The sequence below is a fragment of the Tursiops truncatus genome, chromosome 9 (assembly GCF_011762595.2).
Source record: "Tursiops truncatus isolate mTurTru1 chromosome 9, mTurTru1.mat.Y, whole genome shotgun sequence".
Lineage (NCBI taxonomy): Eukaryota > Metazoa > Chordata > Mammalia > Artiodactyla > Delphinidae > Tursiops > Tursiops truncatus.
Window position 1 is genome coordinate 39,299,077 of NC_047042.1, and position 16,808 is coordinate 39,315,884.

Genomic DNA, 16,808 nt, shown 5'->3' on the forward strand with positions numbered 1-16,808 from the left:
GGTTGGCAAGGGGCGCGAGGGTGAGTATATACAGCTCTGTGCCTGTGTCATCTCAATTTCGGGATTTGAAAGAGGAAAGAGTTCTCAACATCCTTATTCCCAATCCAAAGGTAAAAATATCCCAGGGAATGTCTCTGCTTGTCCTGGCTGGGTCCCCTGCTCTCTCCTGAATGCGTCACTGTGGCCAGGCCTGGGTTACACGTCCAATTCCCAGAGTTCTAGGATTGGCACCCTCCCCTAAACTCCAGAGATGGAGCAGAGAGAGAGCTGAGCCTGAATGAGAGGGGAGGAGTTTGTACTAGACCAGGAAGAAGAAGGAGTGCCTGATGGACTAAAACAATAGGTGGCCATTACACAGGCATTCTTTAATTCCTTGATACCAATTTACTTTCCACATTGCTTGGTAGATAAGTAACAGATTTAGATTAAGGGTAGGTGCCTTACCTACTAGTTAAAGCTGATTGAGGACATAGTTATGTTATTGAAAACAGTTAAAATTGCAAGTAATTAGGGTATCTAGCTGTCATTTTGGTTTTGAATGATAGATTAAAAATAAGTATTTTGAATTAGAATAAGTATTTTGAATTAGAATTGAGGTTAAGTCAAAGCCACTCACTGTTATTGAAATTACTTCTCTGAGCCTCATACGTCTCATTAAGTGGGAGAATATAGTACCTATGAGGTAGTGTTTTACATGGATTCAATGAGATCATTTATAAAAGCTTTTAGTCAAGAATTTGCCATATAGTAAATACTCAATGCATGTTAATAGTAAAACAGACCTAACCCAGTCTAATGATAACAGGAAGAACTCTAGTTAGTCATAAGTTAGAGATCAGAGTGAAATTATGTATTAACATGTTCACATCAGTCCTCATTTTATAATATATGTGTGTACATATATTTTATACAGTATGTGTGTATATACTTGTATGTATATTCAGTATACCACTTTCAAAGATGAACAGATTATCTTGAATCGGTATGGACAAGGCATGTAGAATTTCAACAAACGCTATTAACGTCAGCTCTGTTTTGATGTTTCCCATATCACTAGCTAGAATTTGAACCTTTATAGTTTTTATATTTTAATCTTTCCTTTTAAAATTCTATTCTAATTTAAAATTCTATTCTGTACATATTTATGGAATCCTGAACCTATGTCCCTAACTGGTCCTTTATGAAGAATATTCTGTAACAATCACTTGTGTTATTTTAAAAAGTATGAAAACCCAAATATTATAAAGCTTTTAACAATATATTTGTATTTTCCTCAGCCCCTTGCATAATTCAAAGCACTTATGTGTAAATGCATGAAATTTATGGAAATAATAATCATATGATATTTATAAAAAAATAGATGGCATGTCCAGTGAAAAGGGAGTATTTGAAAAATTAGTTTCACGTTCAGAATCCATTTAACTAGGTGTATGGGAGAGAAGAATTAGTGCCTTTGTTAAAACGCTTCTACTAAAAAAAAAAACTTACTAAATTTGAAAATAGAATGACACTTTATTTTGCAAGACACAAAATTGTTTTTATTTTTAAGAAAAAAATATAATTGTTGACCACCAGATGGCTCCCATATTTTTAAAAATTCAGCAGAAAGAGTGGAAATTCTATTCAAAGTATATAAACATAGATTTAAAAGGAGTACAGTTAAAGACAGTGATACAACCTGTGAACATCTTAAGCATACAAACATAATTGAAGTTCCATAACTTTTGGAAATTTCTTTCTCCCTTTAAAAAAAAAGTATGACATATATATGAACAGCATGATACAATGTACTTTTCAGGTTTTTACTCCACTCTTTGAAAATAACCATGTTGTTAGTATTTCAAGATGGAAGAATAAATAGTATGGAGGAAAAAATCACTCAAAATGCCAATGATAGAATGGCTGTAGTATTTTCGTATTATGTTTTAAATTACACACATGGCGTGTCTCACAATTAATATAAGGACAAATCCGTATGCTTTTGTGTTTACAGATTTTGTCCTGGGACTAACTATGTATTATTGACGGGGCATCTTTAATGACCCCCTCCTCTTGCTATAAGTATCATTCCACAGGACATTTAACACTAATTACAAACCAAGTTCTCCATGAAAGCAAAATAATTTTGACCTGTGTCAAAAATGGAGCCAATTTGTGATGAGGGATGTATTACGCATCACAGCTCAACTGAGGACGTTGCTTTTCCCACAGACAATGTTTTATACCAGTTTTAATATGTAAGCTATTAAGATAAAAGACCGTGTGCTTGTTGCTCTGACAGCTTTTTTAAAGGCTAAGCTGTCCAATTTGTCTTTCATTAAAAGCTTTGTGAAGTTTTGTGATTTGTAGTCACTGAGCCGTTGAGCTTTCAGAGCATACAATTCTATTTTGAGAAAAATTTTTTTGTCAATAAAAAAGGCATATGCTTCAATGAGTCATCCTAACAGAGGAAACTCACAAGAAGGAGTTGACCTGCCCTTCTGCCCAGCTCCTGAATTTCCCCTACCTTTTCTTGTTAGCACAAAGCTTGCCCCTGTGCCTCACACCATGGAGAAACCAAAAATGGGGAGACAAGGTCTCCTTAGCCCATATGGTTTTATTTGTGTTCCGCTGGCACAGTTATAGTCATACAGTAACCAACATAAATTTTTAGTTTTATTATCACCTCTAAAAAGAGACAGAAATGTGAAAATTGAAGCCAGAAGGTTTGTATCACAGGATTAATTAGGCAGGGCCAACTGGAGTCTCACTCCTCCTGGCAGCAAGTGCCTCAAGAAGGTGCCTGCCTTCAATTATGGAGCCACAAAGCAATTAAAAACCCTGTTTCTTTTTCCTGAGGTGTTACTTGTTACTTGATAAATCGCTTTTTTAACATTCTCTGGGGAGCTGAACTGGCTTGAGGTGCAATCTACCGGGGTAGATATTCATGAAAAATTGATTTAGCTCTAGCCTAAGTGCAATAGGTTTAAAATAAACGTGAAAGGAATGAACAGTGTGTTTCTTGGCTGACATTTTATTGGCCATTTTTTTTAATGCACAAAAGACTAGATAATTAAGCATTGAGACATTATGGATCTCCAACAGCAGATATGAATCGAATTGGTCAGCCATCCCAGGCATTTTCTCCTAAGTCACGCTACACGTTCGATTAACCTTTTTCACAGGGCGATGTGTACAATTCTATGGACAAAAATGTGGTGTGCACAAGTCAGAATTAAGTGCATGCCTCCCAGAGCCCACATCCCCTTTCCAATAGAGAATCAGCTCTGTATGAAATTATATCTTTCTACCTGATTTATGTCCTAGTCCAGTGGGATTGGAAACTTGGATCTGTTGTTCTGTTTCTCCAAAAGGAACTTTTCTTGCTTTTCACTGTTAGTTGCAGAATTAGAATAATAATGTAATTCTCAAAAATAGCTATAAATATTCAGAAGTAAGCTTCAGTTGTCTTCTGTATAGCTAGTTTTGTGGACTGGGATTTTACCACTAGTACGTAAATCACCTAGCTAACCCTTTCCTCTGAAATATAAATAATTTAAAATATGCAATAAGTACAGAGTATGACTGGTACAGAGAACAGTGCTCTATCGACATATGGGCTTAAGCTTTATCAGTGATCTCATACTTCCTGTTGAAGAGAGAAGCAAAATATTTTTTAAATCAATAGGCTAAAAACCATGATTGTAAATACAGGAATGAGACTCTACTTTCACTTATAAAGCATATTATGTATGATTTAATAAAACAACAAAGACAGACTTTATGTTATTTTCTATGGTTTGTGTTTCTGAATTAAAAATGTTTATTTAAGAAAGTTAATGATAAAATATTTTATGATAAAATATTTTATCGCCTCCTTACTTTTTCACTTGCTTCCTTTCTTCCTCTTAAGTTTGAATATAGTGTAAAGTTTAGGCAAATGTTTAAAAAGGCTTATTTAATGTCAAGACAGTAAAAATATTTAAGTGATTATAATCAGAAAAGAATTTCTGTCTTTTAGTGAAGATAAGCTGACAAAATATGACCTTAGAAATCTAAATTCTAGTCACTAGAAATTAATTCTGACAAATTCTATTGGGCTTTCATTATGGCTTATCTACCGGTTGATCAATCCTTCTATTTCTTCAGAAAAGCATGATAATTTTTTTCATTACCAGCCAGATTTGACACAATATATTTTTCCTCCTTTATGTTGTGATTTAATGGGCCTAAGTGTTTATTAGAAGAAAATGCCAGAAGCACAATATCTTAGGAAATGTGAGAAGGTGCCAGAAAATATTTGCTATTTCCTTGTACGTTTGTTTTAGACCTGGCTTAAAACTTGCAGCAATAGGTACCTGAATAGACATGTGGTCTCCTTTGCTACTGGTCTTAGTAGAACTAACTACTTTGTCTTTTAAGTGAAGCAGTCTGAAGAATGCAGTCTGTGATATGGTGATTATTTCTATTGGAACACTGGCCATGGGTATGCCTTTGGGAACATGGCTAATTGTGGGTCTAAGATCTTGTTATGATCTTTTGTCCTCTCCTTTGGCTCTGTACTATGTTTATTGCTTTTCTTAAAGTTTCCCAGTGTGGTAGACTTGATCCCCAGATGGGCCCATGATTCCCATCTTCTGGTATCCAAGTGTTTGTATCACCCTGCCCTTGAGTGTAGGTGGGACCTGTTAATATAAGGGACTTCACTCCTTGATTAGATTACGTGTTGTGGCAAAAGTGAAGTGATTTTGTAGATGCAATTAGGGATCCTAATCAGTTGATTTAGTTTCATCAAAAGGGAGGTGAGGGCTTCCCTGGTGGCGCAGTGGTTGAGAGTCCGCCTGCTGATGCAGGGGACACGGGATCGTGCCCTGGTCCGGGAGGATCCCACATGCCGTGGAGCGGCTGGGCCCGTGAGCCATGGCCGCTGAGCCTGCACGTCCGGAGCCTGTGCTCTGCAACGGGAGAGGCCAAAACAGTGAGAGGCCCGTGTACCACAAAAAAAAAAAAAAGGAAGGTGATTCTGGATGGGCCTGATCTAATCAGGTGAATGCTTTAAAGCAGGGACTAGAGGTCAGAGACTTGAAGCAGCACAGATTCTCCCTCTCCTGCTCGCCCTGAAGAAGCAAGCCACTGTGAGTCCGATAGCTACAAGGAAACGAATTATGTCAACTACCACTTCAGCTTGAAAGAGGCTCTTGAGCTTCAGATATGACCCAAGCCCTAGTCCAGTCTTATTTTCAGCCTTATGAGACCCTGAACAGTAAGCCCAGCTAAGCTATTCCTTGACCCCTGACCCATGGAAACTAGGATAAAATAAAGTTTGTTACACAGCATTGGATAGCGAATACATCCAACACAACTATTCATGTCCTAGACATCTATTTCCTAAATTTTACTCAGGACATTAATGCCAAAGTATGTTCATTGGTGTTACAGACCACACTGGGTAACTGAACAAAACATTTATAACTTACTAGAAACAGTTAACTAGGTTTCTCAAAGGTTTTACCCTTCTAATATGTACTTCTCAAAGGCTTCTTTAAATCAAAGAAGAATTGACATAACTAGTATATTCCAAACCTCTAAGGAACCCTATTTTTCTATGTGGCCACTTAAGAACATAGTATTCTAAGGATTCCCCTTAGGAAGGGAACTTTTGGGTCAATTCATCATCCTAGTTTAAAACTCATTACCCCTCTGTCTCTAAATTAGAAATCTGTTACTACCAATGACTGAATAAATTAATTCAAGTTACAACTTTAATGGTTGTTAGGAGAACAATGTGTTAAACATTTTGGAGTGTTTTTACTTTAATATAACATTGAAAGGATAGGGCTTTGACCAGAAGAAATGTACCTCTTTTAATGAAGATTTTAATATATTTCAAAACAATGACTTCATCCACTGTAGAGTTGTTAAAATTCAAAAATATAAAGATAATTGAAATTCTGTAATCTGGTTACACTCTTGCTAAAGCTCAATATAGACTAACCCTTAGCCTATCATTTGGATTCCTAAGGTAGGTGTCTGCATATGATAAAACATATAGGTCACAGACTTTGTTCCCAAAATTTTAATCATGGCATTGGTTTTAAGTAAAATGTTTGGAAAGGAAAAGAAAATGTTGCCAGGGAAGATTTTTCTTCTCTTCAGCACAGGGCCATTTTTCAAGCTTGTCTGCCTCTTACCTAATAAAGTTCCCAGAGAGTCAATTTGCTTCCTTTACCTCCTTAAATTTGCTTGTTCCCACTGGGCCTTTTGAGATGATTGCCACAGAATCGATGTGAAGAATTCCTGTATCCTTCATTTTTGCTGCTTCTGAAAGCTAGCATATAAGTCTGAATGGTGGGGAAAATAAAATTAATGGAAATGGGTGCCGACTGATAATGTTTAACTGAATTAACTTAATTAGTATGCCTTTTACTTTAAACTTGTTAATTTTCTTCATAATTTTAAACAACCATTGTAATATTAGACTCATTTATATAAATCTAAGGTCACTTAGCTTCTAACTACCTTAGTACCTTACATGGCATTTGCATGAGAAAAATGCTTGGAACCTTCTAGAAAGTTTATTGGAAACTCAGAACACTAGAGAGCTTATTTATATTTCAAAGCATTGCTGAACTTCAAATTTACCTAATAGATAAAGTTGTACAAAGATTCCAGTCTGCTGGATACTCTTTCCCCTTCAGTTCTTAATGACCTGGTATTGTTTTCCTATATGTAGCAATAGTAATTTCCTTCTACATTCCCTGAAAACCGTAATGGATTGGAACCTATATTTCTTCCTACAGGCCTGTGTTATGATTTTATTGTCACAGACCACAGGGGGCTTCATAAATAAAGAAGATGAAATTGGACTTCATGATAACTCGAATTCAGGATTTCTCAAATCTGCCAGCATTGATGTTTTGATAATTCTTTGTTATGGGAGACTGGCCTGTGTCTTGAAAGATATTTAGCAGCACCCCTGGGTCTCTACACAGTAGATGCCAGTAGCACCCCTCCCCCTAGTTGTGACGAGCAAAAATGTGCTCAGACATTGCCAGCTGTCCCATGGGAGGCAAAATCCCTGCCGGTTGAGAACTATGTTGCTCTAATTATATACCTTCTACAACTGGGAAGTTGGCTGGCTTCATTTTTTTTTTTTTTAATTTTTATTGGCGTATAGTTGATTTACAATGTTGTGTTAGTTTCAGGTGTACAGCAAAGTGAATCAGTTATATAGATACATGCATCCACTCTTTCTTAGATTCTTTTCCCATATAGGTCATTACAGAGTATTGGGTGGTATATGGTAGGTCCTTCCTTATTAGTTATGTATTTTATATATAGTAGTACATGTTGTCAATACCAGTCTCCCAATTTATCCCTCTCCCCCTTTGTCCCCTGGTAACCATAGGTTTGTTTTCTACATCTGTGACTCTATTTCTGTTTTGTGATTAAGTTCATTTGTACCATTTTTTAAGATTCCACATATAAGCGATATCTTATGGTATTTGTCTTTCTCTGTCTGACTTACTTCACTCCGTATGACAATCTTTAGGTCCATCCATGTTGCTGCAAATGGCATTATTTTGTTCTTTTTTATGACTGATATTCCATTATATATATGTACCACATCTTCTTTATCTACTCCTCGGTCATTGGACATTTAGGTTGCTTCCATGTCTTGGCTGTTGTAAATAGTGCTGCAGTGAACATTGGGGTGCATGTATCTTTCCGAATTATGGTTTTCTCTGGATATGTGCCCAGGAGTGGGATTGCTGGATCATATGGTAGTTCTGTATTTAGTTTTTTAAGGAACCTACATGCTGTTCTCCATAATGGTTGTACCAGTTTACATTCCCACCAACAGTGTAGGAGGGTTCCCTTTTCTCCACACCCTCTCCAGCCTTTATTGTTAGTAGATTTTTTGATGATGGCCATTCTGCCTGGTGTGAGGTGATACCTGATTGTAGTTTTGATTTGCATTTCTCTAACAATTAGTGATGTTGAACATCTTTTCATGTGGTTGGCTAAATTTTAATTTGAAGGTGGTTGATATTTTAACATTTTCACTCATTATTGGTGACATGGTGCTAAGTAAACCAGATGGCATTTTTGGTACTGCAGCTGTGTTTTTTTTTTTAAACCTGTTGTATTTGATCCATATTAACAATTAGGACACAAAACTAAAATCTTTCAGCACTTAGTGAAAAGTGTTCAGGTATTGCATTATGGCACATAATTTTTTGATGCATGCAGTATTATAATTTTGAAAGCACCTACGATTATTGTCAAAATATTGAGGATGCTTAGAAAGGGTGGTAGTTGGCAGGAGTTGAGCCAGCACAGAGGCGTATTTTGGAGACTCATTGAGCTTATGGAAACTTCCTAATTTGGGGGGCTAGAAATCAGAAAGGACATTTGGTTGTTTGAAAGAATTACTTTGTCCATGTTCCCTTTGCTTACTCTTCTTCAGCTGCAGCAGGTGGAATTGAGCAAGTGTTGCTTACGCATTACGAAAGATTCTGCTCTGGTTTGTGCTTTTGCCTCATAAGGTTATCTTAGAAACAGATAAACTTGTCTTAGAATTTTATCCCATGCTTCATGGTTTCCTGAAAATGGAAAATTCCATTTTCTGGAATAGGGAAGAGAACAGGATGAAAATTCCCTGTTTGGCTAATTTCCTGTAAGGCTTATTTAAGGAAAAAATGGGTTGGCAAAGAAAATTCTGACCAAGGGAAGAAGAGTAAATTAGGCCGTCAGAATAGGGGAGGGATGTAGAAAACAAAAAAGTGGGTCAGTGGCCTGACTCACCCAACTTCCCAAGTTCAAGCACACCGATTTCCTCAGACTACAAGGAGTCTCAAGGAGCAAGGGAGGGTAAATGTTTTTCAGTGAGGATTTCTCCAGGAAGACTGCCTTCATCCTGAAGAACAACTTTCTGGTCTTTAGTATAACATTATCTTTTCCTTCATACCCTCAAACTACCCCAAGATCCCTCCCCACTAGTAGGGTATCTGGATCAAGATTGCTTCTTGAATCAAGCCACATGCTATTCTCAGGAAATTCCATTCTTGTGTTGATCCCAAGTCTCTAGTCTAGAATCTTCCCTTTCTGGTATCCTCTTTCAGTGCCATTTTTCTTTGCTATTCTTTAGTCTTACCTGAATACAGCAACTCATTTTATCAGATGGGTTTTCACATCTTTGAAACACCTAGAGAAGGAACCAGGGTATCAGCCATTCTACTCCTGGGAGACTCTTCTGCATGTATGTAAGTTCACAGATATGCATTTGGGAAGAGCATCATCTAACTTTACCCACAATCTTATGTACCCACGATCTTCCTCAGAAGCCCGTCAAGCAAAAAATTTTGTATATTCTCTTTCATACCAGTAAGTAGACATTTTTCACAGTTTTGACTATTAGTCCAGTAAGTCTTCCCCCCAAAAGGAATGGTCTACTCAAAAGATAAATTTCACTGTTCATCTTAGAAGAATAAATCTGCCTAAAGTTAAAAAAGATAGTCTTTTGAGCTATAAGATCTTAAGCTTAAATCTCCACTGTAGATTTCATGACGTGATTTTTAACAGGTCATTTTGATATGTCAGTTAATAATTTCCTTTGGGTCCGTGATACTAGCTAGTTATTACAAAGTCTGCTTTGTAGTAAATGTTCTTTTGAAGTTACTGTGTGTTTGGACAAGGGACATAGATAGTGCCTAAATGGATGTTCTGTGGTTTGAGGATCCTTTCTGGAAAGAGTAAAATATTATTCACCTATAATTTTCTCTTACCATGACGTTTATACTCTTTTTCTTCTTATCAGCAGTTAAAGATAATTTAACTCTTTCCATGTATTGTCTCTCTACTCATTTACTGTTCATTCTTCACCTAGCTCTACCTCTAATAATCTGTCTTCTTCCCTGTCAGTTTGCAAATCTATTTTTGCTAAGGCTACCTTTGACTTCCTTGTCATTAAATGTAACAAGCAATTATCAGCTGTATCTTATTTGATCTCTCATTAGCACTGACCTCTTCCACTGGCTTACAGGTCACCGACAGTCTCCTCTGTTCCCTTCTACCTTTATGAATATATTGCACAGACTTTGTTGCTGTCTTCTGTTCCTCTGTCCAGCAGTTTTGCAGTTCTCAGGATTCTATTCTAAGCCTCTTTTCTTTCATGTCACATACTTGCCTATTAAGTCTCATCCACTCTTACGGCTTCATTACCTCTCACACAGCAGAGACCCCAATTTCAATTGCCTATTGTATAACAAACCACTCCAAAATTTAGTGGCTTAAGACAACAACAACTTTATTCTTTCTTGCTAGTCTTGGTGTTGACTGGGCTAAGCTGCATGGCCTTCTCACTTAGAACAATAATGTCAGCTTTGGCTGCGTCGTATATGGGCTCAATTGTGCTGGAGAGCCAAGATGCTTCACATGCCTGGCATTTGATGCTGGATAGTGGCTGGAAGTTGTTCTGAGACTGTCAGTTGAACATCAACAGGCTTCCCCTACATGTGGCTTGGTCTCTGCACAGCCTGGTGGCTGAGTTCCAGGAAGAAGTGTTCCAAGAGTGAGAAATCCTAGAGGGAGGAAATAGATGCTGTAAGTTCTCTTTAAAAAGTATATGTGCAGGGGCTTCCCTGGTGGCGCAGTGGTTGAGAGTCCGCCTGCCGATGCAAGGGACACGGGTTCGTGCCCCGGTCCGGGAAGATCCCACATGCCGTGGAGCGGCTGGGCCCGTGAGCCATGGCCGCTGAGCCTGCGCGTCCGGAGCTCGTGCTCCGCATTGGGAGAGGCCACAACAGTGAGAGGCCCGCGTACCGCAAAAAAAAAAAAAAAAGTGTATCTGTAGATAACCAACAGGTACCTACTGTATAACACAGGGAACTCTGCTCAATATTATGTAACAACCTAAATGGGAAAAGAATTTGAAAAAGAATAGAGATATGTATATGTATAACTGAATCACTTTGCTGTAACCTGAAACTATCTCAACATTGTTAATAAACTATGTGCCAATATAAACTAAAAAGTTAAAAAAAAAGTATATCTGTGATTGGCACACTGTCACTTCCATTACCTTCTATTAAGCTGTCACAGGGCCAACCCAGATTCAAGTGGGAAGGAAATAAACTCCATGTACTGATGGGAAGAATAATAAAAAGTGTTTGGCCATCTTTAGTCCAGCTACACATTATTATACATAAATTCATCAGACATGGAAAATACCCTAACTACTCCCCAGGATCCTCAAAATCTCATCCCATTACAGCATTAGGCTCCAAGTCCAGCATCTTTTTATCTAAATCAAGTCCCGGTATAGATGAGGCTCTTCAGGCTCCTCTAGATACGAAGAGCTATAAACTGGGAGACAAGTTACCTGACTCCCACCAACTCAATATGCAATGCTGAGACAAGGACCTTAGAATGGACATTCCATTCAAAAAGCAGGGAGGCAAAGAGCAGTCACTGGTGCATAGAAATCTTAAAATTTAGCTGAGCATTTAGCATGCCAGTTCCTTGATTAGGGCTCCTTCTGGCTTTCTTGGATTGATTCTCCATGCCTCTTGCATTTACCTTCTGGGCTCGCATCTCCCCACGATGGGTCATCCCTGTCCCTAAGAGCTATCCCATGTATAGCTGACTAGCTTTCTCAGGCTGTGTCCTACTTGCTGGAAGTTGGGGTCTCAAAGGCCTGTTTTAATTTTGAATGATCACTGTTCCTTCTAGTACAAGCTGGTATAATCCCTTAGGAACTTTGTGGACTTCCTGAGTATAAAAAGAGTCCAATCTGTAAGACAAAAGAGATGGAAATTTCTTTGAAAAAGGCCCCTCTCTACCTTGGACTGAGAGTTAGAAGGCTTGTTGTCTAGAAGAAAGTTTCAGTGAGGTACCTAAATCTTTGTCAGTTCTTAACAAAGGTTTTTATACCCACACACTTGAGATCTTAATTCTAAGATTGCATTTTTACTGGCAGTGCCTTGGAGTGTCTTTTGCAACAGACTAATTTAGAAGATAATTTTTATAATAATTACTCTCTAATTATTTACTTTTTTTTTTTTTTTTGCAGACATGGAAAGTGTTTGACACAGGCAACCAATCTTAATCTGCAATGACCTAGAGACAACAGATCTCTTGCTTATAAAAGAAAAAATACGAATTGCAGGAATAGAGTAGTCTATTTCCATAGGTCGATTTCTCAAAGAATACAGGTAAGCATTTTATTTAGAGGATTCACGCTAAAGGTACCCTCCCCCAGTCCATCGGCCTTTAGTTTAAAGTATCTTATAATTGCCTGAAGTATGAAGCAGCACTTAAAAAATTTCCTCACATCTGCTCTTTTGGAAAGATATAATCAAATGAAGCGATCTGCTGTTTCTCCAATTGCTAGATCAATTATTAATTTAAACTAGAGCTATATTTTTATGACAACTACCATAGACTCATTTGTAAACAAGATAATATTATCTATAACTTGATCAAAATTCAGTATGCAAAGTGTTGACAAAATAAGCTTAAGAAATATGACATTACTAATCACATTTCATAGCATTAGATTCTAAATGTTTTTAATCAACTTATAACATCAAAATAAAAGCAGATTAAATGGAAATTAGAATATATTTAATGTAAAGAACTTCTGAAGTTATAAATAAGATGAACCTACAAGAAAGAAAAGAAAGGGGGAAAAATAAGTATATTGATAGCTACTGTGATACTTGATGTTAGAGAATATAAATTGCCTTCTAGAGCAAATATATTTTCATTTATGTTAAGACAAGCTCTATGAGAAATATTATATAACTGATTCAACATCTAATATTCTTTTTAATGCAACAGTTGATCTCAAGCTTTTTTTATTCCTTAAAAACCTTGTAAGTTTTTAAACTTTAGTTTTGCCCTTGGCTGGTGGTTTAGTGAGTAGCAGTGATGTGCTAGGTATGGCTCCTGTTGGACCCAACCGTGAGCATCTCTTTCCAACATTTTGTACAAAATGGAGGCCATGATGAGAGTGTTTACACCATGGAAGCAAGGAAATACTGCAAATAAGTGTTTCCTTTTTCCCCAGAGAGTTGATTGTAGTACATTTACCAGCATTATAACTGGTAAATATATATCAAAATATATATCTAGGTATTTTCTTGTGATGAGAACACTTAGGATTTATTCCCTTAACTTTTATTTTTTTTCTTTTTTAAAAGTATTATTATTTATTTATTTATACATTTATTTATTTATTTATTTTTACGTTTGGCTGTGTTGGGTCTTCGTTGCTGTGCGCGGGCTTTCTCTAGTTACGGCGAGCGGGGTCTACTCTTCATTGCGGTGCGCGGGCTTCTCAGCAGTGGCTTGTCTTTGTCGTGGAGCATGGGCTCTAGGCATGCGGGCTTCAGTAGTCGTGGCATGCAGGGGCTCAGTAGTTGTGGCACACGGGCTTAGTTCCTCTGTGGCATGTGAGATCTTCCCGGACCAGGGCTTGAACCCGCGTCCCCTGCACTGGCAGGCGGATTCTTTTTTTTTTTTTTGCGCTACGGGGCGTCTCACTGTTGCGGCCTCTCCCGTTGTGGAGCACAGGCTCTGGATGCACAGGCTCAATGGCCATGGCTCATGGGCCTAGGCGCTCCGCGGCATGTGGGATCTTCCCAGACCGGGGCACTAACCCGTGTCCCCTGCATCGGCAGGCGGACTCTCAACTACTGCGCCACCAGGGAAGCCCCTGGCAGGAGGATTCTTAACCACTGTGCCACCAGGGAAGTCCCTCTCTTAATTTTTAAATATAGCATACAGCATTGTCAACTATAGTCATCATGTTGTACATTATATCTTGAGTACTTATTTATCTTATAACTGGATGTTTGTGCCTTGTAACCACATTTATCTAATTTCCCCTAGCCCCAACTCCAACCTCTGGCAACCACAATTCTGATCTCTTTTTCTATGAATTTTGGTTTGTTTTTTTTTTAGATTTCTTATTAGTGAGATCATAACAGTATTTTTCTTTCTTTGTCTTATTTCACTTAGCATAATACCCTCAAGGACTCTCCATGTTGTCACAAGTGGCACTATTTCCTTTTTTTGGCTGAATAATATTCCGTTCAGTATATATACAGGCATACCTCATTTTATCGTGCTTTGCTTTTTTGTACTTTGCAGATATTGTGTTTTATACAACTTGAAGGTTTGTGGCAACCCTGCATCAAGTCTATAGGTGCCATTTTTCCAAAAGCATTTGCTCACTTTGTGTGTCTTGGTAATTTTTCCAATATTTTAAACTTTTCCAGTATTATTACATTTGTTACAGTGACCTGTGATCAGTGATCTTTGACGTAACTGTTGTAATTGTTTTCGGATACCACAAAGCGCACCCATATAAGACATAGAACTTAACTGATAAATACGTTGTGTGTTCTGACTAGCCATTCCCTCACCTCTCTCCATCTCCCTGGGCCTTCTTTATCATGTTCTTTGGTGTAATCATTGTAGGTTTTTCTCTTGTGGATACCATGAGTCTTACATTAAATATTATAAAATTATAACAATTTATTTTAAACTGATAACTTGGATAGAATTCCTAAACTTACACTTTTACTTCTCATCCCCCTCACATTTTTGGTTACTGATGTTGCAGTGTAGATACTTTTATATTGGGTAACTAATAACAGATTATTGTGGTATAGTTTTGTTTTCTTTTTCCTACATTTGTTTAACTTTTAAACTAGGGTTGTAAGTGGATTATGCATCACCATTATCATATTACAGAATCTAACTTTGGCTATATATTTACCATTACCACGAAGTTTTATGCTACTTTCTTAGAATCTTATGACATCAATTAGTGTCCTTTTACTTCTACTCAGAGAAGTCCCTTTAGCATTTCTTGTAAGGCAGGTCTAGTTTGGGAAAGCTTTTGTTTGGGAAAGTCTTTATCTGTCCTTCCCTTCGGAAGGACAGCTTTGCTGGGTGTAGAATGCTTGATTGACAGTTTTTTCCTTCAGTATTTTGAATATATCATCCATTCCCTCCTAGCCTGAAAAGTCTCTGTGGAGAAATTTGCCCAGTCATATGGGGGTTCCCTTCTATGTAACTTCTCTCTTGTGGCTTGTGGGTTTCAGAATTCTTTGTCTTTGACTTTTGACACATTGATTACAGTGTGTCTGGTGTGATCCTATTCAGGTTCAACTCTTTGGGGTCCTTTGGGCCTCATTGATTTGGATGTCCACTTCTTTCCCAAGAAGCTTTAGGACGTTTTCAGCCAGTGTTATTTAAATATATTTTCTGTACATTTCTTTCTCTACTCTTTCTGAAATTCCCATACATATTGTGGATATTGTTTCTTTTCGATTTTTTTTTTTTGATCGTGTCCCATCAGTTCCATGGACTTTATTCACTCTTTTTCATTCTTTTTCCTTTTTGCTACTCTGACTGGATAATTTCAAATGTGCTCTCTTTTAGGTCATTGATTCTTTCTTCTGCATGGTCTAGTCTGCTTTTGAAGCTCTCTGTTGAATTCTTTAGTCACTGTACTTTTCAGTTCTAGGACATCTTTTTGTGTGTGTATGTGGTTTGTATGTATGTGTGTTTTTTTTGTTTTGTTTTTTGGGTTTTTTTTGGATGGTTTCTATTTCTTTGTTGACCTTCTCTCTCTCTCTTTTAAAAATTCATTGTTTTCCTAATTTTGTTTGTGTTCTTGTAGTTCACTAAACTTCTTTAAGAAGATTATTATGAATTCTTTGTCTGACAGTTCATAGACCTCCATTTCTTTAGGGTCAGTCATTGGAGCCTTATTACTTTCCTTTGGTGGTATACCATTTGGTCATGTACCTTATTTTTCATGATCCTTTATTCCTTATGTTTTTATCTGCATATTCAAGTAAGTGGTTTCCTCTTCGAGACTTTATGGTTTGTCTCTGCTTTGACAGAGACAGTTCTTTTTTTTTTTTTGTAGTTACTAGTTTACCATTTAATACCATAAAATATACCCAAACCTATTATAAAAAGTTAAAATTTATTAAAATTTACACACAAACACAGACCACACTCGGCACCATCTTCAGCTGAAAGAAATGTAATCAAGTGTTAAGATGCAGTATTAAATCATAACTGCCTAGAATTAACTGTAGTATATACTACTGTAATAATTTCATAGCCATCTCCTCCTGCTATTGTGGCAAACTCAAGTGTTGCAAGTATCCGCTTAAAGCACCATGTGACACTAGTCATCTCTGTCTGAGGAGTTCATCTCTCAAGTAAATTGCATATAGTAGCAAAGAGTGTTCTCTCACAGTTCCTGCATACTTTCCATTGCATTTAGTGCAAACCACAAACCTTAAATAACATCATGGAACCCATACAAAATGCCACTAGCCGTGCTGGAGGTGCTCCCAAGAAGGAGAGAAAAGTCATGACATTACACATATAAGAAAAATTTGAATTGCTTGATACAGAGACAGTTCTTTACCAGTCAGCTCAGTTTAAGTAACTAGGCATATCTGTTGGTAATGTCATTTAGAAAACGGAGCTTGCTACCAGGGTATATTTAGCGGCAAGGCTGCTACCTGAACTCTGATGTTGGGGAGGCTGCCACTGGCTGATAACAGTTGGATAGGACTGCTTATCCAGTTCCCTGCCCAAGCAAGGCTGTACGATAAGCTCCATGGTTGCCTGGGTTCTCTTGTCAGGCTTTCTAGACAGTTGGGACTCGGTACTATACTCAGTGGTAAATGGGGCTATGAATTAGCTTCAGTGCCTGGCAAGGCAGAGGGAAGGAGCCTGGGGCCTGCACAGTTTGTTGTCTGGAGACCCAACTCAGGTAAGAGTGTGCACGG